The sequence below is a fragment of the Oncorhynchus mykiss genome, chromosome 10 (genome assembly GCF_057628025.1).
Source record: "Oncorhynchus mykiss isolate SJ-2025 chromosome 10, ASM5762802v1, whole genome shotgun sequence".
Classification (NCBI taxonomy): domain Eukaryota; kingdom Metazoa; phylum Chordata; class Actinopteri; order Salmoniformes; family Salmonidae; genus Oncorhynchus; species Oncorhynchus mykiss.
In genome coordinates, this window is record NC_143031.1 from 29,336,555 (window position 1) to 29,358,345 (window position 21,791).

A 21,791-nucleotide genomic window follows, 5' to 3' on the forward strand; every position below is an offset into this window, starting at 1 on the left:
TGATTCTGTACTTAGTTTGAAATGTTTCTTCGACCTGTAATTTAACTTTTTGAAGTTTTTGTCCGACTTAACTCTGACCAGAATGAGCGTTTGGATATGTATACCAAATGCGCTAACAAAAGAAGGTATTTGGACATGAATAACGGACATTATCGAACAAAACAAACATTTATTGTGGACCTGGGATTCCTGGAGTGCTTTCTGATGTAGATCATGAAAGGTAAGGGAATATTTATCATGTAATTTCTTGTTTATGTTGACGCCAATATGGCGGCTATTGTGACTAATTCTTCTGAGCGCCGTCTAAGATTAAATGCATGGTTTGCTTATTCCGTAAAGTTTTTTTGAAATCAGACACAGCGGTTGCATTAAGGAGCGGTATATCTATAATTCCATGTGTATAACTTGTATTATCATCTACATTTATGATGAGTATTTATGTTTAATGATGTGGCTATGCAAAATCACTGGATGTTTTTGGAACAAGTGAATGTAATGCGCCAATGTAAACTCAGATTTTGATGAATATGAACTTTATCAAACAAAACATACATGTATTGTGTAACATGAAGTCTTATGAGTGTCATCTGATGAAGGTGATCAAAGGTAAGTGATTAATTCTATCTCTAGCTGTGGTTTTTGTGACTCTGGCTGGAAAATCTTTGGCTGTAAAAATGGCTGTGTTTTTCTGTGCCTATGTGGTGACCTAACATAATCGTTTGTGGTGCTTTTGCTGTAAAGCATATTTGAAATCGGACAATGTGGTGTGATTAACAACAAGATTAGCTTTAAAATCTTATGAGATATATGTATGTTTGAGAAATGTAATTATGAGATTTTTGATGTTTTGAAAATGGCGCCCTGCACTTTCACTGGTTGTTGTCATATCATCCCATTAACGGGATTGCAGCCATAAGAATTAACAAGACATTTGTGGAGTGGTTGAAAAACTAATGTAAACTTCCGATTTCAACTGTATGCGTGTTCAAACCTTTGACAGGTACTTGCTTAATTAATTTGATTAATATTATGCTGTTTCTATTCCATGAAAAATTAAAAAAGCTCTGGGTTTCCATAAGGATGGAACAGAAAATATGTGACACTCATACATTGAGAGCATTGTCAGATTGTCAATTTGTAAATTCAGACCGTTTCAATAAGCAAGTAAATAATTAGCTAGCTATGTTACTTCAGCTGCATTGCAAGGCAAGCTTACATAATTGTACATTCAATTTGCAGTAAATCCTTTAGCTAGCTAGATTCTTTACATCCACTGTTTTGCAAGACAACAGCCTGTTTTGCTGATTTTCTCAGGAGTCCCTAAATCATTAAACAACAGAAATTACAAATGAATTCTCCTAACACTAGCTAGCTGGCTAATGTTAGCTAGTCAGATGACTTTCTAAATAGTGCTTTTCAAAAATTTACTTCATGATAAAAATATGCACAAACATTTGTCTCTATGCTAACATATTCCTCTCAATTGTAAATTTTTTGCTTGACTCGTTATGAGGTTATAACTACTTAGGTAATGTTTTGTCCGCCATCTTTGTTGAAGATCGCCACCAGGGATCAAATCAAATCAAATCAAATTTCATTTGTCACATACACATGGTTAGCAGATGTTAATGCGAGTGTAGCGAAATGCTTGTGCTTCTAGTTCCGACAATGCAGTAATAACCAACAAGTAATCTAGCTAACAATTCCAAAACGACTACCCCATAGACATAAGTGTAAGGGGATAAAGAATATGTACATAAAGATATATGAATGAGTGATGGTACAGAGCGGCATAGGAAAGATACAGTAGATGGTATCGAGTGCAGTATATACATGTGAGATGAGTATGTAAACAAAGTGGCATAGTTAAAGTGGCTAGTGATACATGTATTACATAAAGATGCAGTATATGATATAGAGTACAGTACATACATATACATGTGAGATGATTAATGTAGGGTATGTAAACATTATATTAGGTAGCATTGTTTAAAGTGGCTAGTGATATATTTTACATCATTTCCCATCAATTCCCATTATTAAAGTGGCTGGAGTTGAGTCAGTGTGTTGGCAGCAGCCACTCAATGTTAGTGGTGGCTGTTTAACAGTCTGATGGCCTTGAGATAGAAGCTGTTTTTCAGTCTCTCGGTCCCAGCTTTGATGCACCTGTACTGACCTCGCCTTCTGGTTGATAGCGGGGTGAACAGGCAGTGGCTCGGGTGGTTGTTGTCCTTGATGATCTTTATGGCCTTCCTGTGACATCGGGTGGTGTAGGTGTCCTGGAGGGCAGGTAGTTTGCCCCCGGTGATGCATTGTGCAGACCTCACTACCCTCTGGAGAGCCTTACGGTTGTGGGCGGAGCAGTTGCCGTACCAGGCGGTGATACAGCCCGACAGGATGCTCTCGATTGTGCATCTGTAGAAGTTTGTGAGTGCTTTTGGTGACAAGCCAAATTTCTTCAGCCTCTTGAGGTTGAAGAGGCTTATGTCAAAATTTGTCATTGGAACCACTCGATGTGATTGGTCTGTGGTGGTCTGGAGCAATGAAGCCGTGACGCTGGTTACCTCTAAGTCCTGCGGTGCAAGCTCGCAACTTTTAAAGGAGGAACCACTGTATGGTTCTCTTTCAAGTATTTTTTTCAGTATTTCATTATGGGATATGCCCCCAGCGTATTCGTCAGAAAACTTATTACACTACGCCAGCCATGATTGGCTGGACGTCGAGACGTGTGCGTCTGGGAAGGGTGTCCCTTCTACCCTGTACAGGGCCCAACGCAGCGTCTCTAAGTCAATCAAACACCTCTTCTCGCTTTTCATCAGAAAGCTTACCTTGACAAGACTGAATTTTCCAGAAATAGCTCAACTGTCCACCAACATAAGCATACAACTCACTCACCAGGCGCTATTCTCGGGATTGTGCGGTGGTGACAATTTTCCTTTCCCTTCACCACAGCTAGAGGAAAATTATTTGAGAGAGGAACGGGTACAGCTATGACACGGCTAATTCCTTCACGACCAAGTTAGCTGTATACAAACAGTGACTAGTCATCGGCAAGCTAGCCACCGCGCTAGCTAGCTAGCTTGTTTTTATTTTTACTTTGACAAGAAAAGTTTTTATTAGCTACACCAAGATATATTTTCTAACAACTCCTTTCGATAATGGTATCCGGCCATCTCACCGAGTGCCACTGTCAGAGATAACAAACTCTAATCGCTAGCTATCAGACTAGCCTAACACGCTAGTTTTTTTCTGACAAATAAAAACATAGCATCCAAGCATCTCCCAACCCAAACGAGGAGAAGCTCCCGGGACGAATCTGCTCCTGTGGAAATAAGATATTGGCCAAGGACACCCACTTGGTGTTCTCTGCATGCCTTGGGCTGCAACATGCCCAGGAAGCATTAGCCTCCCCCGGCTCCTGTCCACACTGTGCCTTCATCTCTGTGAAGAGCCTCCATCGCAGGCTAGCGAGCCACGCTAGCCTGAGTCAACAGAACCCTAACATGGTGATGGATATCCCTACAGGAGATAGTGGAGCGACTGCTAGCGCTAGCTGGGGCAACCAGCTCGACACCATTGCCCCGCTGTTGGAAGACTCCAGCAATGACCTCGTGACCCCCTTGCCGGGCTTCCTGATTGGAGATGACAACAACTCCACAGGGTTTTCCAACAGGCTCCTTTTGGAATAATCGGATGGAGATGAAGATTAATTTATCCCCTCAGGCCAGGCCACCAAGCCTCCTGCCGGGAATATGAAACCGAACACACAGGCGTGGCTCAATCCCCACCAGCTCTTGGTGTTGACCTGCAGGATGTGTCGGTCGTCAGAATAAGCTTGTCTGACAATACAGGAGTCAGAATAAGCTATAAGTCAAATAGCGAAACGAATACTTGAAAGAGAACTTTAGATTATGACTGTAACCCGGTTCTCTGATAGTATGAGTGAGGAAGAGGTGTGGCTTATTTTTGAATGACTTAGATATGCTGCATTGGGCCCTTTATAGGGTATGAGGGACACCCTTCCCCGATGCACATGCCTCGACGCCCAGGCAATCATGGCTGGCGTAGTGTAATAAGGCTTCTGACGAATACGCTGTGGTTAAAATGGTTACAATCGTAAACTAAAGTTCATTGATCATCGGGTCTTACAGGAGGAATGTATAGGTCTAAAAATTGTCTAAAATGGCCACTTTCATCAGGATATTCTCAAAAATGGTTTGTGATAAAAATGTTAAACATCCTTCCTACCAATGAAATTCCTGTGTGAGAATTGACAGAACAATTTGAGATACCCAAAATTATTTTCCACTCCCGCTGGTGTGGAATTGCCAGATAGGAAATATGCATGTTGCCATCAGAGGCTATCATCTGACATAATGACACACTGCTCAACTCAACTCAGCCATAGACCGATGTAGCATCCACAACTGATAGGTGAGCAATATATGGACTGATTTCATCCAAATATTTCAAGACGCAAACCTTTCAATGCGTGGCGCGTGCAAACACACACACAAAATAATGTTATTATGTGAAGTATTATTACACACACATTATATATCAAAATAAAAATGACTGAAAAATGCAGTTCAAAATGTTAGAAAAGTGTCTAACCAAAATTACATTTTAGCTTGATAAATCAAATGCATTCAAAGGGATGTTGTCTATTCTCATACTTCAACAGGAGCCTAACCCACAAATTGCAAACGAAAAAGCATTTAGGCCTACATTTACTTGTAAATTATGTCCATTCATCTGTGCTTCACTCTCAGTGACAACATTTTAGAAGTCACAGCAGAACCCCAAATCCATGATTTTATTCTGCATGCATACTGCAAGGCAGCCATACACGTAAAATGGATGTAGTTTAGTTAGTCGCTTCCATCTTGTAGAAGCCAAGGCTTTGGCCCGCATTGAGCGGCGGGAGAAGCCCCATTCCCACTAACTACATCCACAAAGCAAAAGTAAATGTCTAAGATGTGTAAAAGCCTGTCATGAATAAAGTCAAGTCTATTATTATAGTTGACGGTCCACTCTTCGAACCCTCCAAAAGCTAGCTAGCTAGTTTTGTTCAGTTAAAGTCAAGAGAGGCTAGCACCTTTCCTGAGGTTTTGATGCAGTTTTAGCAAATGTTGAGATTTTGAGCATAAAAATCACCAGAATCGTTAAGAAAAAAACATTAGATAACAAAAACAAAATATATATTTTATATATTGTACTTAAATGTATTTTAGATTTTCTTTTCATAACAGCTTTAAAAAAAATAGATTATCACCGGGTAAGCCCTTCCTACCCTTCTTGCACGTCACTAGCATACATAGCATACACCCACACACATAGTTTTGGAAGGAACATTAACAAACATAAATTTCCAAAGGGAATGATGAAACTGAGAAGCCACTTTCCAAAATCTAAGAACTTGACCAAGTCAATTGTTCTGCCAGAAATCTTAAACTAAGAGCAATGATTCAGATTTTTTTAATCCACATAAAGTGCAGGTACAATAGCTAAACCTGACAGGTGCCATTCACATTACATATAACATGGTAGCTATACTCCTCAATGCCTGAAGAATTATGCCTACCCCACTAGGTGTGACAGCAGAGTGAAACTAAATTTAAAACACCATCAGTTCAAGAATAGAACTAGATACAATTGATGGTGCTCAGAAATTGTGTTAACTCTACTTGTGTCACGAGTCCGACCGAGGGTGGTTTCCCTTCCCGGGCGGGTGGCGCTCGGCGGTCGTCGTCACCGGCCTATTAGCTGCCACTGATTGTCTTTCCTCCCCCTCCTTGTATGTTTATTGGTAGCACCTGTTTATGAATGATTAGTTTGTCTTTATTAGACAGCCGGCCCGCCTGGCTGTTGTGCGGGATTATTCATTGTAAACCTTCGGCTCTGTTGTAGAGGTACGTGTTAGTGCCTGCTCGTGCATTTTCATTCCCTGTGTTTGGGGCCGTTACTATTGTGAGCACCCTGTGGTGCGTTGGTGCTATTAAAGAAGCACATCATTGCACTCTCTGTCTCCTGCGTTTGACTCCACACCCACGACACCCGGAGCATTACAGAATCCCGCACCAGCAAATTGAATGGAGTCAGCAGGAGCAGCAGCCAAACCTCTCCCATCGATGGAGGAACGGGTTCTCCACCACACCACCGTCCTCCATCGGATCGGATCCGCGATGGATCAAGTGATGGAGAGAATGGGCCGATGGGAGAGGAGTGGTCTCCTCTCTCCACCTTCGGCACCCCCGGCTCCGGACTCCCCATCTCCCGACTCCAGCACCCTCCGTCTGACGCTACCGAGGGCTTATGATGGAGCGGCGGCGGGTTGCCAGGGGTTTTTGCTTCAGCTGGAGCTATACCTGGCCACCGTCAGACCCACTCCCTCGGGAGCAGAGAGGGTGAGTGTCCTCATCTCCTGCCTCACGGGTCGTGCTCTGGAGTGGGCGAACGCAGTCTGGAATGGCCCAGACTCAGCGTGGGAGCACTACCCAGAGTTTTGGGAGAACGACTATTTCATCTCAGGCAGGAGAGGAGGAGCGCCCAGGATTACGCGCTGGAGTTCCGGACCTTGGCAGCAGGATCTGGGTGGAACGACAGGGCCCTTATGGACCACTACAGGTGTAGTCTCCGAGAGGACGTCCGCCGGGAGTTAGCGTGTCGGGACACCACTCTGTCACTGGATCAGCTGATTGACATGTCCATTCGACTGGACAATCTGCTGGCTGCCCGCGGGTGTTCAGAGAGGGTCCTGTGCGTTCCACCACCCAGCCCCTCCGCTCCCATTCCGATGGAGTTGGGAGGGGCTGTGCCGAGGGGTCCCGGAGGAGGAGGCCTCCCCTGCACCAACTGTGGTCGGAGAGGACACACGTCTGATCGGTGCTGGGGGGGTCCGTCTGGGAGTAGAGATGGCAGGCGGAACGCTTCTCGGTCACCCCAGGTGAGTCAGCATCAAACTCACCCAGAACCCCCTGTTGGCCACATGTTTGTCTTAACCTTTTTTCTTCACTTTTTTCCCTCTTCCCAGCATAGGGCGCTAGTCGATTCAGGCGCAGCTGGGAATTTTATGGATCGCGGACTCGCCCTTAAGTTAGGGGTTCCGCTGGTTCCGATAGATTCTCCTTTCCCCGTGCACTCCCTAGATAGCCGGCCATTAGGGTCAGGGATGGTCAGGGAGACCACGATCCCACTGGACATGGTGACGCAGGGGAATCATAGGGAGCGTATCAGTTTTTTTTTTATTGATTCGCCTGTGTTTCCAGTGGTGCTGGGGATTCCCTGGCTGGCCCGGCACAATCCTAAAATTTTGTGGAGACAGGGGGTTCTCCAGGGGTGGTCAGAGGAGTGTTCTGGAAGGTGTTTGGGAGTTTCCATCGGTGCCACGTCGGTGGAGAGTCCAGACCAGGGTTCCACGGTGTGCATTCCCCCCGAGTAATCGCTTTCAGTAAAGTGAAAGCGACTAAATTACCACCTTATCGACCGGGAAGGGATTGTACGATAGATCTCCAGGTAGACGCTGCGCTTCCCAAGAGTCACGAGTACCCGCTGTCCCAGGAGGAGACGTTGGCAATGGAGACATATGTCACGGAGTCGCTGGGACAGGGGTACATTCGGCCCTCCATCTCACCCGTCTCCTCAAGTTTCTTTTTTGTGAGGAAAAAGGAGGGAGGTTTGCGTCCGTGTATTGATTATAGAGGTCTAAACGCCATCACAGTGGGTATAGTTACCCTCTACCTCTCATCGCTACGGCGGTGGAATCATTCCACGGAGCGCAGTTCTTCACAAAACTGGATCTCAGGAGCGCGTATAGTCTGGTGCGTATTCGGAAGGGAGACGAGTGGAAAACCGCATTTAGTACCACATCAGGCCACTATGAGTACCTCGTCATGCCGTATGGGTTAAAGAATGCTCCAGACGTTTTTCAATCCTTTGTAGACGAGATTCTCAGGGACCTGTGCGGGCAGGGAGTGGTTGTTTATATCGATGACATTCTGATCTACTTGGCCACTCACACCGCGCATGTGTCTCTGGTGCGCAAGGTGCTTGGTAGACTGCTGGAGCATGACCCAAACGTCAAGGCTGAGAAATGCGTGTTCTCTAAACGAGCCGTCTCTTTTCTGGGTTATCGCATTTCCACCTCGGGGGTAGTGATGGAGGGCGACCGCATTAGGGCCGTGCGAAATTGGCCGACTCCGAACACGGTAAAGGAGGTGCAGCGGTTTTTGGGTTTTGCCAACTACTACCGGAGGTTTATCCGGGGTTTTGGCCAGATAGCGGCTCCCTTTACCTCACTGCTGAAGGGGGACCCGGTGTGGTTGCAGTGGTCAGCAGAGGCGGACGGAGCATTCAACAAGTTGAAGGCGCTGTTCACTGATGCACCCGTGTTAGCGCATCCGGACCCCTCTCTAGCATTCATAGTGGAGGTGGACGCGTCCGAGGCTGGGGTGGGTGCCGTGCTATCACAGCGCTCGGGTACGCCACCAAAACTCTGCCCCTGCGCTTTCTTCTCAAGGAAGCTCAGCCCAGCGGAGCGTAACTATGATGTGGGGGACCGGGAGTTGCTAGCGGTGGTTAGAGCTCTGAAGGTGTGGAGACACTGGCTTGAGGGGGCTAAGCACCCTTTTCTCATCTGGACCGACCACCAGAACCTGGAGTATATTGGGGCAGCTAGGAGACTTAACCCACGTCAGGCAAGGTGGGCCATATTCTTCACCCGGTTCCGGTTTACTTTGTCTTATAGACCGGGCTCCCAGAACGTAAAGGCTGACGCACTGTCCCGCCTTTACGACACGGAGGATGGGTCCACCGAACCTACTCCCATCCTTCCCGCCTCAAAACTGGTAGCACCAGTGGTATGGGAGGTGGACTCGGACATCGAGCGGGCGTTACGGGCGGAACCCGCGCCTCCTCAGTGTCCAGCGGGGCGAAGGTACGTGCCGCTTGGTGTTCGGGACAAACTGATTCGGTGGGCTCACGTCCTACCCTCCTCGGGTCACCCTGGGGTGACGAGGACAGTGGGGAGCCTTCAGGGGAGGTATTGGTGCCTACTTTGGCTAAGGACGTTAAGGGTTATGTCTCCTCCTGTTCAGTGTGCGCCCAGAGTAAGGCTCCTAGGCACCTTCCTAGAGGGAAGTTACAACCCCTCCCCGTTCCACAGCGGCCATGGTCACATCTGTCCATAGATTTCCTGACCGATCTTCCGCCGTCTCAGGGGAACACCACGGTTCTAGTGATTGTGGATCGGTTCTCTAAGTCCTGCCGTCTCCTCCCGTTGCCCGGTATCCCTACAGCCCTACAGACTGCGGAGGCGTTATTCACCCATGTCTTTCGGCACTACGGGGTGCCGGAGGACATCGTTTCTGATCGGAACCCCCAATTCACATCTCGAGTATGGAGGGCGTTCATGGAACGTTTGGGGGTCTCTGTCAGCCTGACCTCCGGTTATCACCCCGAGAGCAATGGGCAGGTGGAGAGAGTGAACCAGGAGGTGGGTAGGTTTCTGCGGTCATATTGCCAGGATCGGACAGGGGAGTGGGCACGATACATTCCCTGGGCTGAAATGGCCCAGAACTCACTACGCCACTCCTCTACTAACGTGTCCCCTTTTCAGTGTGTGTTGGGGTACCAGCCGGTCCTGGCACCATGGCATCCGAGCCAGACCGAGGCTCCTGCGGTGGAGGAATGGGTACAGCGCTCCAAGGAGACCTGGAGGGCCGTCCAGGAATCGCTACAACAAGGGAGTGGACGGCAGAAGAGGAGTGCTGACCGCCACCGCAGTGAGGCCCCCGTGTTTGTACGGGGGGACAGGGTCTGGCTCTCGACCCGAAACCTACCCCTCCGCTTGCCCTGCCGGAAGCTGGGTCCGCAGTGTGTAGGGCCCTTTAAAGTCCTGAGGAGAATAAACGAGGTGTGTTATCGATTACAACTCCCTTCCTATTATCGTATTAACCCCTCATTTAATGTGTCTCTCCTCAGGCCGGTGGTAGCTGGTCCCCTGCAGGACAGTGAGGTGCCGGAGGTCCCCCCCCCCCCTCTGGACATCGAGGGGTCCCCGGCGTATACGATCCGGGACATTCTGGACTCAAGATGCCGGGTGAGGGGCCTGCAGTACCTCGTGGACTGGGAGGGGTACGGCCCGGAGGAGAGGTGCTGGGTACCGGTGGGGGACATCTTGGATCCATCCATGTTGAGGGATTTCCATCACCTCCGTCCGGATCGCCCTGCACCTCGTCCTCCGGGGCGACCTCGAGGCCGGTGTCGGCGCGCTGCGGGAGCCGCGCGTCAGGGGGGGGGGGTACTGTCACGAGTCCGACCGAGGGTGGTTTCCCTTCCCAGGCGGGTGGCGCTCGGCGGTCGTCGTCACCGGCCTATTAGCTGCCACTGATTGTCTTTCCTCCCCCTCCTTGTATGTTTATTGGTAGCACCTGTTTATGAATGATTAGTTTGTCTTTATTAGACAGCCTGGCTGTTGTGCGGGATTATTCATTGTAAACCTTCGGCTCTGTTGTAGAGGTACGTGTTAGTGCCTGCTCGTGCATTTTCATTCCCTGTGTTTGGGGCCATTACTATTGTGAGCACCCTGTGGTGCGTTGGTGCTATTAAAGAAGCACATCATTGCACTCTCTGTCTCCTGCGTTTGACTCCACACCCACGACACCCGGAGCATTACAACTTGTCAATAACTACCACAGTGAATGATGTGCCTAAACAACCAGTCAAATCAGTCAACAAAGTGGTGATTTTTCAATGTCTTGTTTCATAGATCTATAATCATATTACAATCTATCTGCCAAGCCAATGGCCAGATCGAAGGTGACTCATGCCTTGATTTACCTTAATCAATAAACCATGATTCTTCCAATGTGATGTCTACCCGTATACACCATATGATCTTATGGGTCGACAAAATAATGCAAGGTCCTGATTTACAATAGATATGCCTTATATGCCTTATATACAGTGCATTCGGAAAGTATTCAGACCCCTTGACTTTTTCCAGATGTTGTTACGTTACAGGCTCATTCTAAAATTCATTAAATAAAACATTTTTCTCATCAATCTACACACAATACTCCATTATGACAAAGCAAAACCATTTAAAAAATGTATATTTCTGCTAATGTATTAAACATAAAACCAGAAATACCTTATTTAAATAGGTATTCAGACCCTTTCCTATGAGACTCAAAATTGAGCTCAGGTGCTTCCTGTTTCCATTGATCATCCTTGAGATGTCTCTACAACTTGATTGGAGTCCACCTGTGGTAAATTCTATTGATTGGACATGATTTGGAAAAGCACACACCTGTCTCTATAAGGTCCCAAAGTTGACAGTGCGTGTCAGGGCAAAAACCAAGCCATGAGGTTGAAGGAATCGTCCGACACGCTCAGAGACAGGATTGTTTCGAATCACAGATCTTGGGAAGGGTACCAAAACATGTCTACAGCATTGAAGGTCCCCAAGAACACAGTGGCCTCCATCATTGTTAAATGGAAGACTCTTCCTAGAGCTGGCTGCTCGGCCAAACTGAGCAATAGAGGGAGAAGGACCTTGGTCAGGGAGGTGACCAAAAAAACAGATTCTGACAGAGGTCAAGAATTCCTTTGTGGAGATGGGAGAACCTACCAGAAGAACATCCATTTCTGCAGCACTCCACCAATCAGGCCTTTATGGTAGAGTGGCCAGACGGAAGCCACTCCTCAGTAAAAGGCACATGACAGCTCGCTTGGAGTTTGCCAATAGGCACCTAAAAACTCTCACACCATGAGAAACAAGATTCTCTTGTCTGATGAAACCAAGATTGAACTCTTAGCCCTGAATTCCAACTGTCACGTCTGGAGGAAACCAGGGATTATCCCTACGGTGAAGCATGGTGGTGGCAGCATCATGCTGTGGTGATGTTTTTCAGCGGCAGGGACTTGGAGACTAGTCAGGATAGCGGGAAAAATGAACGGAGCAAAGATCCTTGATTTAAACCTTCTCCAGAGTGCTCAGGACCTCAGACTGGGACGATTGTTCACCTTCCAACAGGACAACGACCCAAATCACACAGCCAAGACAATGCAGGAGTGGCTTCGGGACAAGTCTTTGAATGTCCTTGAGTGGCCCAGCCAGAGCCCAGACTTGAATCCGATCTAACATCTCTGGAGAGACCTGAAAATAGCTGTGCAGCAACGCTTCCCATCCAATCTGACAGAGTTTGAGAGGATCTGCAGAGAAGAAGAGGAGAAACTCCCCAAATATAGGTTTGCCAAGCTTGTACCGTCATACCCAAGAAGACCCAAGGGTGTAATCGCTGCCAAAGATGCTGAGTAAAGGGTCTGAATACCTATGTAAATGTGATATTTCAGTTTTTTTTATTTTTTTTTCATTTTGCTTTGTCATTATGGAGTATGGTGGGTAGATTGATGAGGGAAAAATGAGTTGTAATGTAACAACAAAAAAAAAAAAGTGAAGGGGTCTGAATGTTTTCAAATCAAATCAAATTTGATTGGATACATACACGTGTTTAGCAGATGTTATTGCGGGTGTAGCGAAATGCTTGTATGCCTTATATAGTAACAACATGGTAATATCATGTATACACTGTCATACGCATAGACCCTGCAACTGTTTGACCCGTTTAGGGCTTTTCAGCTTGTAAGATCTGTGCTGTTAATTGGGACCGAAAGCAGTATTTCACATGAGCTGCTTTTACATAGGAAGCCCAAATATGATATTCTTTCCACTAATTGGTCTTTTGACCAATCACATCCTATCTTTTCACATCAGATCTTTTTCAGTCTAATCTGATTGGTCAAAAGACTGATTTGAAAAAAATTATATCAGAATTGAGCTGCATGTGTAAACAAAGCCACATTAGAACGTCTGCGTAGCCTAGTGGTTAGAGCCTTGGACTAGTAATCGCAAGGTTGCAAGATTGGATCCCCCAGCTGACAAGTTACAAATCTGTTGTTCGGCCCCTGAACCCACTGTTCCTAGGCTGTCATTAAAAATAAGAATTTGTTCTTAACTGACTTGCCAAGTTAAATAAAGGTAACATTTAAAAAATGCTAGCATTATCGGAATTTGAGGACAGATTGTATCTCTGGGAATAATTGAAATTGCTCATGACAAAGTTTCAGTGCAGCACCACATTGATCTAAATAACAACACAAGCACGATGTGAACATTGTCAGCAGGTTGTAAAATGTCTTGTTGCCATAGAGAATGACTCATGAATTAATAATAAAGGTGTACATTTGTTGAAGCAAACACATTCAGATATGGATGCACGCGACAACATACACACAGACACTGTGAGTACACCATCACAAACACACACACATAGACAAACGTACACACACACACACACACACACACACTGTATGTACAGTGGGGTCCAAAATTATTGACACCCTTGATAAGGATGATAAAAAATGACTGTATAAAATAAATAATTCAAATACTGAGCTATATTGTATGCACATTTTAGGGGGGGGAATTACATTATTTTAATCTAACAGTTTCTCAGAGAAAGAGATTTTGAATAACAAGTAATACTTTTTTTCTCAAAAAGGTAAGGGTAAAAACTATTGACACCACTATTTTCAACAACTTTCAATTGAGGATAACGGCACTGGGCCTTTTTCTAAAATGCTTTATGAGATGGAGAACGAATTGGGAGGGATCTTAGACCATTCCTCTATACAGAATCCTTCCAGGTGTGCATGGTCAAAGAGCTCTATCTTCATGTCATGCAACAAATGTTTGCTAAATGGCATTGGCACTTGAATTGGAGTACGTGCTTTGGTCAGATTACATGAAAACAGAGCTCTTTGGCCCCGCGCACCAGTGATGGGTTTGACGTCATAATGAGAATGCATTAGCAGAAATTAACCCCATACCTACTGTAAAATATGGTGGTGGATCTTTGATGTTATGGGATTATTTTGCTTCCACTGATCCTGGGGCCCGTTAAGGTCAACTGCATCAAGAACTTCACCCACCCAGGACCAGGACATTTTAGCCAAAGACCTGGTTGCCTCTGAGAGGATGCTGAAACTTGTCCTCAAGTGGATCTTCCAGCAACACAATAACCCCAAGCACACATCAAAATCCACAAAAATGGTTAATTGGCCATAAAATGTACATTTTGCCATGGCCATCTCAGTCTCCAGACTTAAAACCCATTGAAAACCTGTGGATTGAATTTAAAAGGGCAGTCCATAAGCACAGACAAAGGATATCAAGCATTTGGAAAGATTCTGTATGGAGGATGAATGGTCTAAGATCCCTCCTAATGTGTTCTCCGACTCATAAAACATTTTAGAAAAAGGCTCAGTGACATTATCCTTGCAAGGTGAGGTATTGAAAGGTTTTGAAAACAGTGGTGTCAATAACTTTGACCCCAACCTTTTCAGAAAAAAATTGTTCATTAAAAAAAATGTGCTACCTGAACAAAAAATATTTTTCTCTGAGCAATTGTATTAGTATAAAATAATACATGCAATAAATAATACACTGAGCCATATTTTATGCTAAAAAATTATAGTCATTTTTGCTCATCTTTATCAAGTGTATCAATCATTTGACATACAGTACCAGTCAAAAGTTTGGACACACCTACTCATTCAGGGGTTTTTCTTTATTTTGACTATTTTCAAAATTGTAGAATAATAGTGAAGACATCACAACTATGAAATAACATATATGGAATTGAGTAATAATCAAAAAAGTGTTAAACAAATCCAAATGTATTTATGATTCTTCAAAGTAGCCGCCTTGATGACAGCTTTGCACACTCTTGGCATTCTCTCAACCAGCTTCATGAGGAATGCTTTTCCAACAGTATTGAAGGAGTTCCCAAAATTCCATACAAGACACTGCCAAGAAACTGAAGATCTCGTACAACTCTGTGTACTACTCCCTTCACAGAACAGCGCAAACTGGCTCTAACCAGAATAGAACGAGGCCCCGGTGCACAACTGAGCAAGAGGACAAGTACATTAGAGTGTCTAGTTTGAGAAACAGACGCCTCACAAGTCCTCAACTGGCAGCTTCATTAAATAAAATCCGCAAAACACCGGTCTCAAGGTCAACAGTGAAGAGGTGACTCCGGGATGCTGGCCTTCTAGGCAGAGTTGCAAAGAAAAAGCCATCTCAGACTGGCCAATAAAAATAAAAGATTAAGATGGGCAAAAGAACACAGACACTGGACAAAGGAAGTCTGCCTAGAAGGCCAGCATCCCAGGGTCGCCTCTTCACTGTTGATTGTTCACTGTCACAGTTTTCAGCTGTGCTAACATAATTGTAAAAGGGTTTTCTAATGATAAATTAGCCTTTTAAAATGCTAAACATGGATTAGCTAACACAATGTGCAATTGGACCTTTGTACACCTATGTAGATATTCCATAAAAAGCTACAATAGTCATTTACAAGATTAAGAATGTCTACACTGTATTTCTGATCAATTTGATGTTATTTTAATGGACAAGAAATGTGCTTTTCTTTAAAAAACAAGGACATTTCTAGGTGATCCCAAACTATTGAACGGTAGTGTATATTTTCAAAGGAGCTTGGATCATCATTATTTGGACCGTATAGGTTAATAAACCATATCTGTTTATCGTCCAATAACATATTTAAAATAATCCATCTACCTTGATGATCTGTTTGGACAATTTGCACTTTTGGATCAAAATTACTGTTAATTAATATTATCACCCATTTTGAATTTCTTTGCCCTTCATCTAAAATTGTTGAATGAGTTTCCTGTAAACAATAGATATTATATTCCTTCTCTTTTAGCCAGGTAAATACTGATAGTCTTTTCTTATTATCTGCGCCATCGTGCATCCATTTATGTTTTCCCCCCCACACCAAACGCGATCACGACACACATTTTAAGATATCAAAACAACCTCTGAACCAATTGCATTAATTTGGGGACAGGTCAAAAAGCATTTAACCTTTATGGCAATTTAGCCAGCTTGCACTTGCTAGCTAATTTGTCCTATTTAGCTAGCTTGCTGTTGCTAGCTAATTAGTCCTGGGATATAAACATTAAGTTGTTGTTTTACCTGAAATGCACAAGGTCCTCTACTCCGACAATTCATCCACACATATAACGGTCAACCGAATCGTTTCTAGTCATCTCTCCTCCTAGGCCTTTTCTTCTCTTGACTTTATATTGCGAATGGCAACTTTCATAAATCAGGTGCATTACTGCCACTGACCTCGTTCGTATTTCAGTCACCCACGGGGGTATAACCAATGAGGAGATGGCACATGGGTACCTTCTTCAATAAACCAATGAGGAAATGGGAGAGGCAGGACTTGCAGCACAATCTGCATCAGAAATAGAACTGACTTCTATTTTAGCCCTTGGCAACGAAGACACTCGTTGACGCGCTTGAGCAGTGTGGATGCAATAATTGAATAATATAGATATCTAAATGTATTTTGCAACGCGCATGCGACGCGAGCGGTGTAGTCAGCTTGTAAGCCATTACAATTATAACTGGCTATACTTATTTCACCATAATGAGACACAAGGTTAAATTCTATTTATCTATTAAATATATGTTTTTAAACGCACCATTAAAAAGTAACATTATGATTGAGTGTCTATATAGCTGTTCCATGATATTTGCATTGCTACTAAGTAAACCTCCAATTGGTCACCACTATTCCACCCTCTAAAACCCCTCCTCATCCCGAGTTGGGTTGTCATCCCAATGCCCGGCAGACCACCCCCGACCCCCCGGATCCCAAGGCCCCGGAGAGACCCTTCCTTTGAAAAGAGCACACAGTGCCACCCACAGAACAGAAACAGATCAACCGCCAAATGGATTTCCGTCGCCCTTACCTCGATTTGCATTATATACAGTCATAAAATAAAAAATATATATACATATTTATATATATATTTTTAATCCTGTTTATCTTATTTTCCATAATTAGCTATTCATATTAGTAGTAATGTACAAAGCCAAGTTTGCACATCTACAAAGTTTGCACCCATTTCTATCAGTAGAGAATAAAAAAACTAATACAAAGCTAAAAACATGAATTCTTGACAGTAGTTTTCACTGAAACAAACCAATCATTCAGTAGAGAGAGTTACAGTTGTCATAAGAGAGATACAGTTGTCATAAGACAGGGTCTGTGATTGTCCTCAGACAGACAATGGAAGCATATAGGTACATTGACAACCAGACAGAGGACCATTAAAGTGTGTTTTCTATGTTATTTCCTAAATCGAAGGATACCGGCTTCATCTGTGAGCATTCAAAAAACAAAAAAGGACAACTCTTCTTATTATTTATTCATAATGGTTTCGCAAACCCCCATTAAGTATGTATTCACATTTATTTGAGACTTGCCTTCTGGTGCTTAGTTTGAACTTTCCTCCTCCGAGCCCTGCATCCAGGTTAGGGTTTTGTTCTTGCGGGACTTCAACAGAAATGCGATAATTTTGTATATATTATGTAATTATTTAACTGGGTTTTACGGTTGTACTTTTTTAAACACAAATGCATGTGGAGTCCCACCAATTAGAGGAGGTCTGGTTGCCTGTTCATTAGTCAAGGCAAAGTCAGTCTCCAGTTTCCTCTGCCCTCAAAGCACAGTTGATATCTACTCCTCACACGGCCCAAACATGATTCAATACTACAGTAAGAAGGGCTCCCAGGTGACGCAGCCGTCTAAGGCACTGCATCTCAGTGCTAGAGGCGTCACTACAGACCATGGTTTGATTCCAGGCTGTAACACCATTGGCCGTGATTGGGAGTTCCATAGGGTGTAGCACAATTGGCCCAAAGTCGTCCTTAGGGTTTGGCCGGGGTAGACCGTCATTGTAAATAAGACTTTGTTCTTAACCGACTTGCCTAGTTAAATGAAGGTTAAAAAGAAGAAAACACAGTAACAGAAAATGTAGGCCTACCCAGAATAGACTGCTTTTCAACCTCATTAGAAGCCTGGCAATAACAAAAAAAACTTTTTTTAAATAACCAAAAAGAAGACAAAATATTTCCTAAAGGCTGGCTCAGTCACAGTCTGTTCCAGAGATAGGAAGTGCATTTTATTCATATCATCAACATCATATTCCTCATTTTATGACACACACAGAACTTTCTGAATGTAACAAGAACACTGAGTAGTGAGGTCAGATATGTAAAAGGGCTTGAGTTGTTTGAGGGGCAATTCTGTATCGAATGGTGAGGCAAGGGTATCTTTGCTGTCTTTGGCATTTAATAAAGTCGTAAGACTTTCAGGTGATGTCCTTTTCAATCTAATGTGCTTACTCTGTTTGTGTGTGTTTGTGCATGTGTGTGCGTATGCTTATGTATGAACAGTCACAGACAGGGAGCTGTTAAAATCGAAACACTTTACCTACTATGATGCAGTATGCATCATCAAAGGTGTAAATTCCATCTCAAACACTTTCCACATTTCTGTAATCACAGCATCTTCTACAACAATATCATAATCCAGTAGGAACCTCAGCGTTGCCCTGCACTGTGCAGCCCCTGCTGCTCTATAACATCCCAAATCAAACTTTGTGTCAGTATTTTACATAAATAAGTATCTACTTCTGTGAGCAGCAATTTTCCCTCTACTGCATCTTTCTAGAGCCGGACCAATACTAAAGGCGGAAGCACAGCGCAAACTTATCTTCAGCAGGTGAACAAAGTAGCTAATTCTGTCTATCTGTTATTTGATTTCCTCCAGACACATGGAGGGATCTCTCTTCAGTGGCCGGGTAGGATACCAACTTGCCCCCCAAGCGCTCATTACACATTCATTCCCAGTGAAATGTAGTAATTTTGGGGATAGATTCTCTCCCTCCGAGGCCAGGCACTGGTAACAGGCAGTTGCAAGCCACAGAATAGGTGTATATAATCACACGTCTCCCCTCTGGGCATGTATGCATCCTGCACAGTGTGAACTCCATACAGAAGGGAACTGTGGGATATGCATCAGGCCAGCATTTATGTGTGTATGTGTGTCACTTAAAGTACAGAGAGATCTCTCACTATCAGAGAGTAACGGAAGAAGGCATAACCAATATTAATCCACCTCTCTCTTCACCCGACCGTCTCATTCTAGTATGTAACCCCTCTCCTTTTTGCACTGAGAGAGGATTCTTTCTGGGGAGACACTATCACATAGTGTCCAAATGAGAAAACATTCAAAACAGTGACAAAGAACACGAGCCCAAATCTCCAAATACTCATTGTAAGAAACTGTTCAGTCACCTAGAGTAAGCACCCTTCTTCTCAAGTACCATGTAATCTGCATCCATTATCAAATGATTTACAGTATTTTAATTTGACTCCTGACTTGATAAAAGTACCATGTGCGTGCTGAGATGAAATGCTAGTATTATTTATGTTCACTGCAATAAAGCAGCAGATTTAAAGCTTTCCAGACTGAAACTGACTTCTCATCCTGCATGTGGAAGAATTAGACGTTTTTGGGAATGTATCTATGTCACCATTCATCTGTGTCAATGAGCTGGTCATAATCCTCTCGAACAGTACCGAAGACAGAGCAATGGTTTACTGTCGTACAAGTGTAAGTGGGACATTTTTTCTTTTTAAAAAATACAATTAAAAACTAACCATACATCAAACTGCACAACATTTGGCAAACCCCTCCCTTTGATCAAAATGTCACTGAGTGTGATCATTTCCTGAAGAAGAGTACAGTTATTTCAACAGTATGCAGTGCAGAAAACAAACAAACCAAAAAAACATATGATAAAGTAAAACAAGAACCTACCTCTTAGTCAGATGCCAAAAATCACAGTCTTGGACAAGTCAGAAAACCATAGAGCTGATGAGCAGCCAGTGTTTCTTTTCTCTCGGTTTGGCTTCTAAGAAGGAATTCCTTCTAATGTATATCTACAAAAGCATGGAATCCAGCAGCGGACTGTGCTCCATGGGGCTCTAGAGCAGCAAGGCTGTCATTGCCTCCGGTGGCTGTGCACGGCTGACTGTTAGGCAGGTAGAACTGAAACAGAAGGATACAAGTGCTCAACAGTAGTCCTCTTTTCTGTGGCTTGGGCAGGAGAGGGAGAACTGAGCATCTTTTTGTGATGTAGAAATCCCAGTGTGAACACCGCCACGCGCCTTTAATCCTCACACGTTTTCAAAAGCAGGTAGGAGATTAAGAAGGTTGGGTAGCATCAACATTGTTCTTCCTAAAGCAGCAACCTCTCTCTTTCCCCCACATCCTTCTGTGCCTCTTTATTTATTTGGGACTGGAGCTATGAGAGAGAGAGTGTGTGTGTTTGTTTGTGTGTGTGAGAGAGTGTGTGTGCGAGAGAGAACAGGGAAAAGGCGAGAGAGGGAGTGAGAGGAGGGGAGTAGGAGAGAACGAGGGAAAGCGAGAGTGTGAGCAGGAGAGAGAGAAGCAGAAGAGAGCACAACAGAGAGAGAGAGCAGGAAAGAGCGAGGGAGGAAGAACACTTGCACTGTCAGTGACTACATTAGCAGCGCTGAGTAGGTGGAGTTCTTTGCAGCAGAGAGGATCATGATTTGAAATCCAAAGGAGGAAAGAGAGAGAGAGAGAGAGAGAGAGAGAGAGAGAGGGGGAGAGGGGGAGAGGGGGAGAGAGAGAGAGAAGACTGGATGGAAGAGGAATAGAAAGGCAGGATGAGAGAGAAGGAGGTGTAGAGGTTAAGGAAACACACAAGAGGAAGTGAAAGGATGAGAGAAGCGAGAGTGCGAGGGAAGAAGAGAAGGCAGAGAGAATTAACAGAGTGTTTCCAGCTGTATTGAAGTTGGACAATTGCCTGCATGATTCCCACTAGAGGTCATACACATTGATTAGAATATTTAAAGGAACACACACTGCATTTAAGAGCCAGTCGGAGAGGGAGGCTCAGCCAGAGTCAATCAATACCATTCATGAAAAGGATCATTGTTCATTGTTTCATGAAAATAGGAGTGGATATGAAGTTGTTGTATTACTCCATAGGCAATTGGGTTCATTTTAATAGGGGTCCAATGGAGTTTTCCAGTTTAAAGACTGTAATCTGTACATGCAATTAAAGGCAGGGTTGTCTGATGGTAACTATCAATCAATATTAATGGGGTTTGGAGCTGAAGACACATTATCTGGTATACACTGAGTGTACAAAACATTAGCTCTTTCCGTGACATAGACTGACCAGGTGAATCCAGGTGAAAGCTGTAATCTCTTATTGATTTCACTTGTTAAATCCACATCAATCAGTATAGATGAAGGGGAGAAGACAGGTTTAAGGATTTTGTAGCCTTGAAACAATTGAGGTATGTGTACCATTCAGAGGGTGAATAGTAGATGCCAGGCGCACCGGTTTGTGTGTCAACAACTGCAATGCTGCTAGATTTTTCGCACTCAAAAGTTTCCTGTGTGTCAATAATGGTTCACCATGCAAAGGACATCCAGCCAACTTGACAACGGTGGGAAGCATTGGAGTGTACATTGGCCAGTATCCTGGTGTAGAACGCTTTCAACACCTTGTAGAGTCCATGCTCCAACGAATTGAGGCTGTTCTGAGGGCAAAAGGGGGTGCTACTCAATATTAGGAAGGTGTTCCTAATGTTTTGTAATCTCAGTGTAGATCTGCTACTCAATAACACTTAACTCAATAACATTGTCCCAGACACACTCCATGACTGACACCAATGAGATCATTACTGGATATGTATTTTTGTGTAACTACAAAACAATACATGAGATCTGTAGAAAAATATGTTTTTGGCTGTCTGACATCAAGAATAACTCCACTCACATTACTAACATGACATG

The 21,791-nt window shown here is 44.1% G+C and overlaps 1 protein-coding gene across 1 annotated transcript in view; it reads right to left on the reverse strand.

Annotated features, from left to right (window-relative positions):
• Nucleotides 1–20,765, reverse strand: part of LOC110533613 (delta-sarcoglycan) — a 271,937-nt gene extending 251,172 nt beyond the window's left edge. Inside the window, exon 1 of the mRNA XM_021618007.3 lies at nucleotides 19,776–20,765. The gene's annotated coding sequence lies outside the window, so the exon portion shown is untranslated. The remainder of the gene's footprint in view (nucleotides 1–19,775) is intronic.
• Nucleotides 20,766–21,791: the final 1,026 nt, after the last annotated feature.